Source organism: Dipodomys merriami, unplaced genomic scaffold (assembly GCF_024711535.1).
Source record: "Dipodomys merriami isolate MVZ:Mamm:240054 unplaced genomic scaffold, mDipMer1.0.p SCAF_1577, whole genome shotgun sequence".
NCBI classification, from domain to species: domain Eukaryota; kingdom Metazoa; phylum Chordata; class Mammalia; order Rodentia; family Heteromyidae; genus Dipodomys; species Dipodomys merriami.
The window spans coordinates 29,273-44,301 of record NW_027202912.1 but is presented as its reverse complement, the minus strand read 5'-3'; the positions used below and the strand labels follow the sequence as shown (position 1 = coordinate 44,301).

At 42.8% G+C, this 15,029-nt stretch overlaps 2 pseudogenes; both read right to left on the bottom strand.

Moving 5' to 3' along the window:
- Positions 1 to 476: 476 nt before the first annotated feature.
- Positions 477 to 1,779, bottom strand: LOC138827557 (WD40 repeat-containing protein SMU1 pseudogene; annotated as a pseudogene).
- Positions 1,780 to 1,814: 35 nt separating this feature from the next.
- On the bottom strand, positions 1,815 to 3,548 carry LOC138827556 (pre-mRNA-splicing factor SLU7 pseudogene; annotated as a pseudogene).
- Between the last annotated feature and the right edge of the window lie 11,481 nt (positions 3,549 to 15,029).

Genomic DNA, 15,029 nt, shown 5'->3' with positions numbered 1-15,029 from the left:
AGTCTAGACCTTCTCCAAGTACTGGGTCATCAGTACCTACAAATCTTCCAAGAGAGAAATCGAAGCATATAGCTTGAAGGTTCGTGTCTCAAATTTTCATCTTTTTTTTTTTTGGGGGGGTGAACATTTATTTACAAAGCATCCAGAAATGTGTAGTGTATTAACATCTTTAAAAAAACAGCTACTGAATACAGGGTTATTCACAAGTTTTATGATGGGAAGTAAACTGCAATAAGGATTTCAGATAATCAAAGAACATCTTTTTTCTAGAAATGTCAGTAATATGTCTACCATGGTTATAAGCAGAAAAACTAAAATCTTAAAAATACATTTTTAAAAGAGAAACTTTTTAAGACTATAATTATCCTTGGGGAAATGGGATAATTTTTTTCCTTAGAAAGCTGATCTGAAAAAACAAACACATGAGTATGTCTTCATTTAAGTACATGCTTCAAACTAGATTTTTAAAATGTGAATTAGGATTTCCAGAGCTTTAGAAGTCCATCTTCACTGTAGGTAACAATCAAATTCTGATGAGGATGATGTGCAATCCCAATCACATCCTTCTCGTGAACTGTCAAAGTTCTCTCCAGTTTGCCAGTGACTGTGTTAAAGCAGTAGAGCACAAAGTCTTCCCCCACACAATAGATCCATTCACCAGGAGGAGAGAGAGCACAGCAAAGTCACCACCTTCTCTCTTACCAGAGCTGAAGCTTCTGACAATCTGGCCTTGCATGTTCATGATGACCACAGTGTTTGATCGGTTGCATACCACAAAGTGTTCTGGGTTTTTAGGAAGCAGGATCACATTGTTGACAGTAATGTCTGTCCCCGAAGTCCTGCCCAAGTATTTCAAGGTATTTGAGCATTCAATTTTCTTCATATTCCAGATCTTTACAGTGCCATCAGAGGAAGCACTGATAATATAATGTCCATCTTGTGTAAATGTTGCTTCATTAACGAAGGAGGAATGACCACGAAATTCCTTTAGGGTTTTCCCAGATTTTAAGCCATGAAATCTGATTAGTCCAAAAAGACACTAAGGATCTGACTGCTGTCTTTGGAAAAGCTCAGACAGTGACACCTTTACTATGTGCCCTTTCAAACCTCCTTAAACACTGTCCACTCTGAATCTTCCACAATTGATCTTTCCATCTTGGGCCTCAGTTGCTAACATTTCTGTATCTCTGCTAAAACACATGCAGAGGACAGCATGGTCCATCATCATGAAGTTATCCTGTGCCTGGTACTTAAGATCCTTCCTGATTTTTCCAGTCATAAAGTTCCATACTTCAATAAATCCATCAACAGACCCAGTGACCAGATACTGACCATCTGGAGAAAATCTAGCACATTCCACGTGTGACTTCTGACCAAACTTAATATGCCTGCTCAGCTGTGTAGGAAACTTTTCTTCCTCCACATCTTTGACAGCTGCTTTACCTCGAAACAGATCTATGGTGGGACCAGGCGGGAGCAACCCTTGGTGCTGCTGCCACTTCAGAGCTTGGCCCAGCAATGCCAAGAGACGAGATGGAGGCTCCACACTGACTTCGCCAGCTAAGGCTTGGGCAATGGCTGCTCTTCTTTTCTCTTTGCTGCTTCCTTCTGGGTATGCCTCACCAGGATCAAAGTAAGGCCTGGCCAAGAGGTTCTCCAGATGAATGTACCGCTCCGGCTGGGTCTTTTTTTTTTTTTTTTGAGACTTCTGAAAGCTTTATTGAAGTCAGGCACCAAGGGACAGGTCACGGTTTTTCTATCTATGAGGTTGCGGTGCATGCTGGACTGAACCCTGGACTACCTCCCCCGGCTAGTTATTGCTGGCCCAGGAAACAGGCCATGGGGTCATCTGGCCTCTGACGTTTCACTCTGTAGGCCTCCATTTCCTCCTCCGTGGGCTCTCGAGTTTCATATACACTGTTGTATGGCCGCTTTCTCTCGTCAATTTGTAAGATCTCCTTGACATGGAGCAGGCGGGCCTCCTCGGCGTTCAGTGCCTTCTTCAGTTTCTCCTGTTTCTTCTCTTCGTCATCACTGTCAGAGCTGCTCTTCCGGTGCTTCTTTTTCTTTAGTTTTTCGTGGTGCATCTTCACGAGCGTCTGTGGTTTCTTCACCGACTCTTCACCAGTCTCATCACTTATCACGCACCCCTGGGCATTAGCAGTCTCCTTCCCAGCTTCTCCAGTGCAGTAGGAATACTTGAAGAACGAGTGACAGCATTTGTATCCCCATCGGCCTTCTTTCCAGTAAGATCCCCAGATGTGCGTGTGGTTGTGGATCTTCACGTCCTCTTCATACTTGGAGCAGGCCACGGCCCGCTCCTGCCCCTTGATGACCGCCCCATGCTGTGAGTACTCCACATAGTCTTCCGTCTGGGCTAAGAGCAACTCAGAGGGAGGAGCATCCAGATGTTCTTGGCCGCCATACTTTTCCAGGCTGCTTTCTTTCTGCTGTTCTTTGAAGTCTTCCTTCTTGACTTTGAAGGATTTATACAACAGCTCCAGCTTCGTGGGATCTGCCTGCAGGTGCACCTCCGAGCCCTTGTCATACGCCTCCCAGGCAAACAACTGTGTCTGAGCCATGGAAATGGTATCTCCTGTGTATCTGACGAAGTTATCGCCTGCATAACTCACTTCATCTGGATTCTTCCCTGCATTGGCGTAGGGATTTTCTCTCATCGCTCTAGTTTTGGGATCATAGTAGGCAGAATTTGGATCTAAATTTCTCAAATATTTTGCAATATCTTCTCGAATCCTTAGATTCCGGACTGTAATTCGCCTCTTAGAGTCAAAATTCTGTCCGGGCATGTCAATATCATCTGCATATTTATCTTCATCCTCATCTTCACTGTTGTGATCTTTTTCCGTCTGAGAATTTGGTTCCTCTTCTCCCCACTGATGTTTTGGAGAATTAGCCTGTTCCACTAATTTTCCTGAGGCTAATTCTTGTAATTTCTGGGCTTTCAGCATTCGTTTTGCCAGGTCAACTTTGGCATACTCTTCCACAATTTTCATGTGTTCCTCTGGATTGTAGCCATTCCAGCGATCTCTCTTCCCGTCATAGTCAAACGTGAGCTGAGGCTGGACGTGCTCATCTGGCGCTATGTTAGTCCCAGTAAACTTGGCCCCAACTCGTCTGGGTCTCTCAAAACAGTCCTTCTTCTTGTGCGTCATGGCCCCGCAGTTCTCACAGGCGCCTTTGCGGTACTTGGTGGTTATGGAATTCTCTTTTACACCCCTCTTGTACCATTCTCCAGATGAACTGAACTGCTTCTGTTTCTCAGGTTGTGGCCTCTGGTGCTTTAAGGTGGGTCTTTTCGATGGATCGATGTACCATGGTACTGAAGAAATATACTGAGGGATGTGTGGATTGATATCTTTTCCTTCTTCATCCACTTCTGCAGGAGCATTACCCAGCTTCCGCTGTTCTTCTAGCTCCTTCTTCTTCCTCCAGTCCTCTCGGGTCATCTTCTTTGGTTCCTCTAAACTCAGTTCTTTGGACCCCGACAGGGGCGTGGCATTAACTGTATCCACAGCTGCCGAAGACATGGTAAACTGGCTTCAGTATTAAAACAATAGAATGTGTCAGGTAGGTGGTACACACAATCCTGGTCCTCAGGAGGCTGGAACAGAATGGGGAGTTTTAGGCTTGTCTGGGGCTACATAATGAGTTTGAGGCCTGCTTGACTTAAACAGACCCCAATCAGGAGCTCCCCACGCAACCGCTCGCTGACAGACCAGTAAACCCAACGGCCACTATGAATGTCAGCCACGAAACTCTTGATGCTGTCCACTGTATTCAGAGAGACGGCAGCCTCATCTTATAAGGTAGCCAAGGCCCGATGTAAACAGCTCTCCTTCAGGTACTGCAGGATCAGACGGATCACATCGGAAGACTCGATTTCCATGGACATCGAGGTATCTTTCCCAAACAGGCCTGGCTTCCTTTTTAGCTGCTGCCGAGTGCAAGTCACCGATTGTCCTCTTAGAAAGCGCCCAGTCTTGTGTTGATGGCCGGAAGGAACTTACCCCCAGAAGACCACGCAGACAGTGTCCCTGGAGAGAGGTTTATCTCCAGCAGAGCTGACAAGGCCACAAGTCCACGAAGGGAAAAGGAGAATGGCTCCAGCTTGCCTTTGACTCCTATTTATACAGTGCTGGGCAGGAGGTGGGACCTGCCCCACCTGCCCCACCTGCCCCACCTGCCCCACCTGCCCCACCTGCCCCACCTGCCCCACCTGCCCCACCTGCCCCAGAGATAAAGTCATCAAGGGCCCAGCTTAGGTCTGGGAGGGGCCTTTTGCTGACTTAGAAAACTTCTTGCAAGAGAGGCCAGGAGAAGTTATTCACACTTTCTGTCCCATCCTAGGATAAACTGATTCTGGAAGAGTAAACATTGGTGCAGCCACCAGAACTTTCGGGCACACAATTTGACACTAAGCCAGAGTTCTTCTTAGAGAAGGGAATATTCTCTTCAATTATGTTGAGTATGAAAATCTAACTAGAACTAGGTATCAATTTGAGACTGATACAATTAAATAACTGGTATTGACAGAAGTTGACCTCCAAAGGTAGAGACTGCTGATAAAACTCAGACTTTAGACTAGTTTCTAAAAATGATAAGAATGCAAAGACACAAGAATGTTACTGACTGTGCTCACAAAGGTGAGTTTATCCTTGGCTCATTGTCATATTATAAACCTAGTAGATTCAAAGTCTTCAGTGCTCCTGCAGGAAACACTGGAAAGTCAAGTCTTGCCTAGTGATGGTTTTGATTCTAATTAGATATATATTGATGAAAGCAGAGTAAAACTCTTCATGATCCAAAGGCACAAAAAGGTGGAATATCAATAAGTGATGTGCTGTGAATCTGTACATCCTCTGAGCCATCTATTAACAGTAACTCAAACCAATCTGAAGGAAAAGCCAACAGGAGAAAGTATTGTATAAAGAAAGCATGCCTTGAGCAGTACCCCATGCATACAGAGAAAAATAGAATTTAAATCAATCAGAATGCCAAAGCTAAAGCATTAGGGTTGGGCCTACTATGTCTCCACTTTGAACATAAACCTGATTAAGCATCAGATCAACCATGCTTTCCTTTTTTACATTCTTACATACCACATTATTACAATTTGTAACCTAACAGACCTAGGAAGCTGACTGTGACATTAAAGAAGTATTTTTGGAAAAGTGACCATGAATATCCATGGAACTTGTTTGACCTCATTAGAGCAGAAGGGTTAATGGGTCCAGTTCAGGCTCAGTCCAGAGCTGTGGCTGCTACAGCGGGGCACAGGCTGAAGCTGGATACAGATCCTGCACTTGGTGAATTTCTTTCATGCCAGCTGGATCCCTAGTTGGGGCAGCTATCCTCTGCAGGTTTATTTTCCCTGTCTAAAGGTCCCCATTAGTCAGAAGTCGGGTATTCCAAGAAAGCTGGCCATCCTGACCTTCCTGTGTTCAGTCTTCACACTGCTCTGTGCTACAACAGGGGCAGAGCCTGTGGGCTACATTGCTGGCTCCCTTGAAAGCTACTGTGCAGTGGGTCTGGCTAGGAAAGTGCAATGTTGGAAGCTATTTGGGTACTTGAACTTGACGTGGCATCTTGCACCTGGATGGGATGGGTATCAGTGTCTCTTCAGGCCTGCTTATCCGTCCAGGGGCATCTTCCTGTTATGGGGTCAGGGGGAGGGGATTCCACATTTCTCCCGGTGGGGATATTACATCCCACTGGACTCCACCACGCAGAGACAGCCTCATGTAAAAAGATGAATTTATTGGGCAAGTGGCTAGCTGACCTGCCAGGCATGCAGCACAAACTCGGGAGCTGTGACTGTGACCCCAAGCAATCCTCAACCTGGGGCTTTTAAGGGGTAAGTTGCATAGTTTCATAGACAAGCCAGGCAAGGCAGGTTTGGCACATTTTACTTGGTTGTAGTTATCTGACCTTTAAATTCATTTGTTCTTTATGGTAAATATCATACGTCATAATTGGCAATAGGCTGTCCACCGTGGGACCACTCTGTGGTGGTCTTTAATTGGTGGTCTTAAGGCCCTGTTACTGAGGCAAGCAAGGTTAACAGAAGCAAAACATAGCCTTGAGTCACAGGATCATAGGCAAAACATAATCTTGGTCAGTATGATTAATAACTGTCAATGCTATTGACACTATTACAGAGCTTTTATTTATTATAAGCTCCTGACTAATGCAGCAACTCAGTGCAGCTGGTAAAAAGCCTCAAGGTTATCCGCAGCCTTCTGCAAGGCTGCTAGCTTGGGGTTTTTCTAACTTGATGCCACTGAATAGCAACTCAGCAACTCAGACATTACATTCCTCCTACAAGTGGACTGTTAGTTGATTCTTTTGGTTCTGTAGCTTCTGACCATTCTAGTCTCTGATGCATCCTCCTTTTCTTCACTACTTGCATTCTACAAATCCTTTCCCTATATAAAATAATTCAAACCACTTTGAATCCAGCATTCTCCTGGAACTGACCAGTATATGGAGAAAGTTCTTAGATTAAGCAGCATTTTTAAAAAACATTTTAACATATTTTTCTCTTCCGTACCTGAGAGAAATGGGATCCTCTTGAAATAGATTTCTGGGCATCTTGGATGCCTGTATGAGCTGCTACTTTAACTGACTTCCTGGTTCTATGCTGCCAGAGCCATTCTGTTCTCTATAGAATGCTATGGCTTGGGTCTACCATAGGCACCCTTGTCACTGGGATGTGGGAGTTTTCGGGCCTTTGTTGATAGGAGAGGGGTTATACTGATCTTGGATCTGCCATAGAACACGTGTGTACTAGGCTTTGTGCAAAACTAGAAAGCTCTGCTACTTAGCTGGGGAGTAGCATTTGCAAGTATATTACCTCCTGCTCTAATCCAGAGACTTGCCAAAGCATAGGAGGTACAAGGTGTAAGTGCCAGGTGTAAGAACTAGTCGGAGTCCTTTCCATGCCACAAATCTATGGCTGCAATAAATGCAATGTGGCCAACTTCAATAAAAGGTTACCACTTGTTCACATGCCTGTGGTTTTGAAGCCACCAGCAGGTTGAATATTTTTGCTATTGATAATGGGGTAGGCCATTGCTGTACAGGAACTCGATCGTGAGAAACAGAAGCTAGCACTTAAAAGACCAAATTGCAAGTCTTTATTGGAGAGTAGGTGGACTGCTGGTGGACTCTTGTCTCAAAGACCAGCAGTTCTGAATGCAGCTAACACAAAGCTTATAGAGCCTCCAAAGCACAGCAGTTGTATAGAATTTATCCTAACAAAAGTAGCAACAGCAAAGAAAACCAACAAAGGAAACTTATACCTAATACAGGTGTCAAATATAAGCAAAAGCAAATCCCATGTGGCCACAAGGGAAATCGAAGACCAATTATCTAAGGAAGTAAGTTTTCTAGAACTTGACACATTTGTAAACCAAAGGATGTAAGAATGTCCTTTATCAAGGCATATTGCTTAGACTCAGTCTTCTTCCTTCAGTGATAGTTGTTCAAATCCTAAGGCCATAAGTCTTCTTAGCTTTACCGGCTCTGCCATCATAATCTTGTAGAACTTGAAGGTGGTGAAATGACTCCAAGGTTAAAGGATTACAATCTCCCTGATAAGGACCGAGGAGTGTATTCTCCTAGGCAATAGATTCAAAGTACCCAATTCAGATGGTGAGTAAAGACATCATAGCTGGCCCAGAAGCTATGAATTTCAGTTGGCTTAAGTTTGTGATAGTACAATATGGTGAAGAGATTTCATCTCACTTTTGAAGGAGGCATTCTAGTAATTCAGAGGATGGGCACCATGCCATTTTCTTTTGTGAATATCATTGGCCTTATTCTTGGCTCTGGGAAGAAAAAATGCTAAGGGGATTCCTCTTGGTATTCCTATCCTGATCACTTTTGTTCATTGGGTCAGGGCTGCCCTTTAAGTTCTCAGGGTATACATTCATCCTGATTAGGTACTTGGGGACTAGGAAATGACCACAGAGTTCTTCTAGATAAATGTTAGAGCTTCTAGAAGGGCCCTTGTTTCTTGCTACGCACCTTCTTGTCCCTCTCATTCTATCAAGGGGATTACTAGCTTGAGATCCTCTTGACAATGGTGGTAGTTCAGATTCTACAGATCTGTTTTCCTCGTATTTTTCTGGTCAGCCAAGGAAATGGGCATAGTTCCCTGCCAGAGGGTGTGGGAATATCGTTGGACATGACAGATCCTTTCATGCATCTGTTTTAATTCATCAGTCTAGGAGATATCAACCAGAGAAGCCTTACAGATAAGAAATTATATAATTATTGGAATGGGCTAAGCTATGTATGTATGTCAACACTGGTGAAACAAGTTTGAAATCACATGTAATTGTGTGAACCTATATAAGCTTCTCCATGTGAAGTTTCTGGCCTACTACCCAGTATGCTTGGTCAGTGGGTCAAATGTCTGCCCGATATCAGTTTCCTGGTTTGGGATTACTGCAGGAAATCTGGACTAGGTTTGTACATATGCAAGGAGAGAATGGATGTTGTGGTTGCATGCAGCATTAACTAGGGGAAAATGAGAATGTCAATCTGGAATGGATGTTATCAATGATTAGCTGCCACCAGAATAGGAGCAGCAGTCTTGTTATCCTTACTGGACCAGCGTGAAGATGACTTGATTTAACTTTGAACACTTCCTGCATTTTCCATGCCTTACACATACAGGCATCATTGTGCAAACCAGTCATTGATAAATGATTGCTGTATTCAGTGCTATGGATGAGTTCTAGTAGTCTCTTGCCAGTACTTGTGACGTGTTTGTTGCAATAAAACTTGGGCTTAACTTGATGAATGCAGACTGGTTTTAAGTGTGACTCTAAATGTTTACTTAAATAATTTGTGACTCATCTTTTCTATTCGATTTTATTTTTCTTACCTCAGAGAGCCCTAGAACAGAATCTTAGAGGAATTGGAGATCTGTTTCTTACTGTGAAGCCTGTCTTGGCAAAAGTTTTTGTATACTAGTCATTATAATTGATATTAGTAGTTCACAAGTTACTGTTATCTCAGCCAACTTATCATAGATGGATTCAGAGGAATCTACCCCCACAACACTTTGTTGTTAAATCTCATGTCCTCAAAGAGATTGAGGTGTGGTAACTCAGGACTCCAGGCATCTTCGACAAGCATGGAGCATAATTACTGCTGTCCATGAATTTACATGGATAATGAATAGTACCATAGCCTGTTGTAGGTGGCTAGTAAGGCCTACCCATGTCACGGCCAGCAGATGGCAAGCAGGTCTTGTGGGTTTGTGGAGTTCTAGGGTGTCTTAGAATATACATAAACTCAAAAGCTGGTGCACATAGTCTAAAAATTATTATAGCCAAGTTAACATTTGTGAATTTGACCCATTGCTACTTAGAGTCACAAACTACGTCTGTGTCTACTTGTATACTTATCCTACTGATCTAAAATAAGTCCAGAAAGTACCCCTTTCTTTGAGAAATTCTCTCAGACTAGGTGAAACATCCCCACCCCCCACAAAAAAAAAGTATTAGGAAAAAAATAGGAAACTAAAGGAGAGACAGATTTGAAGATTTGAAGGGTTATTTTCTATAGGTTAACTTGACAGCCTTTAAAGATAGAAAGATGCAGATGTGAGGACGGTCTGGCTGTGACAGCTGTCACCCCATTGGTTGCCAGAGTTGACTCAGCTGGTCTGGCTGGCTAGGTGGTGTCCCTTCCTACCTCGCCCTCCCTTGTGTGTCCTTTCCGAAGCTGCATGCTCTGGCAAGGAGGGTGACCATCCCTGATAAGAGGACTGGTCTTTGGTGAAGGGATACGAGTAGCTGTGCTCCCCTGTTAGAACCTCCAAACAAACTCTTAAAAATGTAAAGATGCTGTTAGTGGATGAACATATAAACAAGATGTAGTACCTACACTCAATGGAGTATCAATCACTATTTACAAAGGAAGGAAATATGTGACTGTGAGGAAGAATCCTTGCTTTGTATGTAAATTTTATACTCATTCTATGATTGTACAAGGCTAATAAGCGATCAAATTATTCAAGGAAGAACCCAGATGGTGGCCAAACAATGAGGAATCACCCCAGTCCTCTTTAGCCAAATGGAGATTTGGGAGTCCTGGTAGGTAATTCTTTCATAGCATGTAGTTCCCCCCAAGAGATTAACAAATACATGAACAAGCTAACAGTCATGGGAACTGGAAGAGCTTATAACTTGTACACATAAGGTCAGAAAATTGTGAAGAAGCCTTCCCTCCTCCCTCATCCTTTTCCAGAAACGTATGGGAGCTGCCATGAGGCTGCCTTGGAGAGTAAGATACACAGCAGATTGCAGGATTCTGATGAAGAAAATGCCACCTTTTTTCTATATAGACTACTGCAAGAGCAGCATTATCAAGTAAAGAATTGTGGCTATTACTGGGTAGCAACCAATCAAGTTGTTCGGGAATCTTCTAAAGTTTAAAGAGGGTCTTAAAATCTTGGAATTTGTTTCATAGAAAAGTTTGTTTGAAGAGTGTCAACACTCATTCTAGGCACACAAACAATGGCAGTGTCCCCTGAACAACTTTTCAGAATTGATCAAAATGACCTAAAGATGGATAGGAATAATCTCATGGCCTATCAATGGATAGGCATAATCTCCTGGGCATGTGGTCAAGAGCAATGACCAGCCTCTCACTAGTGTGGCTGCAAGGAACGGTTTTAAGTTCTGTGGGTAAGGGCTAGTTTATGCAAAATAAGAGGTACTACCGGGGCTGGGAAGGTGGATCAGTGGTAGAGTGCTTTCCTTGCATGCATGAGGCCCTGGGTTCAATTCCTCCACACCATATAAGCAGAAAAGCCGGAAGTAGCGCTGTGGCTCAAGTGGTAGAGCGCTAACCTTGAGCTGAAGAGCTGAGGGACAGCACCCAGGCCCACAGTTCAGGCCCCACGACCGGACCCCCCCCCAAAAAAAAGAAAAGAGGTACTACCAAGCTATGCTTAAAGAAAGGGTATATAAAGGTCATCTGACTTGGAACTTGACATGCCCTTTTGAGCTTCAATGGTATAAATTATGTAATTGCTTGTTGAGGTTGTGGTGCATAAGACCCTGCTATGGTTCATTTTTAGCCTCTCTCAGATGGAAATGGGGTTGAAAATGAAGGCAAATCTATGAAGTGTGTATTTTGATGCAAGACTAGCTTTACTGGCAAACCCATGCCATCATCTATTAGACTTACAGCACAGAAGAATGTTTTTAGGTGGTGCTGGGGATGTGCATGCCCTTGATAGCAACAAGATGACATCAATATGCCTATTACACTAGGATTGGGATTATTAAACCCATTAAAAAAAAGGCGATGTCTGGCTGCAATGCTGTCTTGGGAATGGAATGGCTCTCAGAATGAGCAAGGGTGATTGGGGTAGAATACTTTTACAGGTCTGGGGTCTGCTCGAGAAAGCTTATGCTTGCTGTTGGGTAGCAGATAGACTCCATTACCAGGCTAAGATACCACAAGGTATCAGGTAATCTTTGTCAGCTCCTGTGCCTGTGTCTCTCTAGGCTTCAACCACATCCTTCATTGTGTAGCTTTGTTTAGCCCTCCATGTTATCTATTGGTGGCTTATTCCTTTCTATGTGTTGTGGCTCTCCATGCTCTACTCCCATATCAATTAAGGCCTGAAAATCTTTAGGTCAGATGTCCTGAGTCAGTCTTAAACAGTTTAACTTCTCCAGATACTCAGCTTGTAAATTCTATGTATGTAGGTTTGTACTTAAGTTCTTTATGGCTTGGTCATTTTATGTGAACTTAGAGTAATAGCCCAGCATGGAAATCCTGTAAGTAGAATTCCCAGGAAAAGATTTGGCTGTTGCTGATTTCTTTGGCCCGAGCTCACTTGAAAGTAGCATTTATATTAAAATATATTAATCTGATTCCCACAGGGGCTTTATGAATGTTACTACTCCCGGGATTGGGTTGGGTGGATGGAAGAATGATGTCATGAGTTTGTCATTCATGAGGTCAGCCAGAAAGGAGGAGCAAGTGTCCCAGCATGCCTGGGAACAAGGCAACTTCACTATTGCTCTTTAGGCACCTATAAATAGGACATTTCTCCCGAAGGCAGAATGCTAACTTGATTGATTCTATGGCCCAGGCTGAACTGAGCTATTAATGAGCAGACACATAGCTCAGATGGACAAATGTTGACCATACCACCTAGAATTCTCCTTTGATATCCATAGCTAAATAGTTAAGTGATTTGAGCTGGTTTCTTCCTATCCAGGACTTCATGTACTGGTTCATATGTAGGGCTGATGTTAGTTCCCAATGGACTTGGGAGTCCCTTGAATAAACATAGTTGCTTCCTTAGATTGGTATCTAGGCATCTCTGGACACTTAGCTAACTATACTGCCTGGACTGAATTTTTCTATATATGAGCTAAGATAAAAGCTTAAACTAATTCCACAGAAGAAAATTAAAGAATACAACCACATGGGGAAACATTTTTTTGAGAGGCCAGAGAAAGTTAAGAGAAACGGGTAGCTATGTGGACAAAGAACTTTACTGAAATTTAGTTGGAAGTTTTCATGGGTTGGTTTTGCACTGATTTTCAGGATAAGGGAACATGGTGATGTATATTAATCTTTTATTAAAGTCATGTTGAAATGACAGGGGTCTGAGAAGATATGGATGGAATACTACTACTCCTTCAAATAGGGGAGGCCCATGAACCTTTAACTCATCCTAGTCTGAATATTCTAGAATATTTTCCTCCATTCCTGGAAACTCTAAATGAAGCCTAGCTAGTTTGAAGCTGAGGTGAATGTTAAACTGAAGGGCTGAAAAATCAGAATTGAGGTCAAATCATTCTGAAGGAATGATGCAAACTCTACCAATCAGTGTCTTACTGGGTACCTGTCTTTAGTCTTCACATGTAGAAACCTAGTAACTAAAATTACTTTATTAAACTCCCTTTTTTATCAAATCTGAATATGGGGCCCTATAACAATGGTTTGATTTGGTTTTTCCAAACATTTGAAGGTAATGCCCTAATGGGTCAGTGTTTCTTGGAAGAACTATGCCTAAGAAGTTAGGTCAGAAAGAAGAGAAGAATAAAACATTCAACTTTTCACTATGAAAATGGGACTTAAGATTCAGAAATGAGTTAAGTCCTGAGAACATCATCCTGTCACCTTTCTAATCCTATTAAAAAGTATTCGTGGATCTGTTCATAGGTTCCCCTATTGGACTGCGGTATTGTGTGTTTCAGCCTGCGTCAACTTCAGCTCTTGGAGGTCTAAGATGAGACAAAGTTGATCCAAGTCTTCCAGGAATTATAGGGAGAGGTCAATGATCTCAATGCCATTTCCTGCATGGATACTCTTTGTACAGTCCATCTTTTTATAGCCTAACATTGCCATTTTTATAGAGAATCTGGTTTGGGGAAATATATCCCCTCTGGACACTTATTTTGCTGCATCTAAAATAATGCTAAGCCCACTATTCTTAAGAACCTTCTTGGGTAACTTGGAAACAATGATTTATGGAAGCATCAATTTTTATTTTTTAAATTTTATTGTAAAGATGCTGTACAGAGAGATTAGTTACACGAGTAATGAGTACATTTCTTGTCAAGCATTGTTACCCCTGCCTTTTTTTTTTCTAATTCCTTCCCTCCCCCATCTCCATTGCTCCTCCTCATTTTCAACACAGTGTCCTGTGAGTATCATTGTTGCCATGGGCCATCCTGTCCTTATTTCAGCATTTTATTATTCCCCTCCCTCTCCCCCAAACTAGATGAATGTACATACAAGGTGTAGGGTACTGAAATCAAGTACAGGGACAACAGGGGATATACCTTAGGGGGAAGAACATACAAAAGAAACAAAGTCACATGGTACAATTTCTTGAGTGAAGAGTTAGAAACCCTAATGAACCAGAGCTAAGTGGTTTCTCAAACAGGAAGTCATATGATGTCAAGATTAACTGAACTTGAAAAGGCATCCGAGATCAATCTAGTGGCCATATTGTGAACAGGAGTAGAATCATCAAGGCTGACTAGCACTGGGTCAAACTAATCTAATTCAAAGCAAGATGGACCACACAAAACAGAGCCAACATTGGCAAGGAGGTAGCGTCCAGTGAGAAGGGTTTGGCTCTTAGCCCTGGCAAAAAAATTTCTGCAGAAGAGAATAAAACGAATGTCATCAACTTTTCCCCCGGAGGCCATGTGGTGCTGACTAGAGGAACATGCTAAGGCTCACAAGCCACACTGGTATTCCATGTTAGTAATGACATCACCTTATAAAGCGTGAAGTTCTGTGCATATAAAACTAGCGAATCTTTCAGATGTTTTATAGCTTGTCTCTGAAGTTTTAACACTTCCATTTTATACCTTTTAACGTAGATTTGACCTCATCTATGATAGTTTTATTCCCCCACCCAAGTCACTGTGCCATTCATTGTCTAGCTAAAAGCTTATGGGCTTACCCAGGTACATTTTGAAGATAGGAATCCCATTTCCATTTCTCCTTTGTCACTGAGTCACTATTGGTCACGTTGGATTCCTCTTAAAACCTGCTGGCCTCTATAGGAAATGGCCATTGTAATACCTGAAAGCTGACTTGGTGTACAATTTGTGTACCATATTATGAATCTGGGCTTCTTTCTGAGCTATGCTCCTTTCCCTCTGTGTTGCTGGTGCTTCATACCTAGAGCTGCTGTGGCCTCTCATCTCCGTGTTGGTTGTATCCATTATCACCCAACATTAGGGATTTTCTGGAGACCTACAATACTCTGGACAATCCACGGAGCTTTTGTGCCAAATGAATGGGAAATAGGGGGGCAGTTAGCATCTAGGGACAAACTTGATGGATTGAGGGAGATAGAAGCCATGAATAATGGATCCCTTTATCCACCCAAGGCCAGGGATATTCTACATGGCTTTTCAGGTATTTCTACTGGAGGGAGCCACCTGAGAATCTACACAGAAATACCATCTCAGTGATGCAGACATGGACCAGCCATCCTGCAGGGA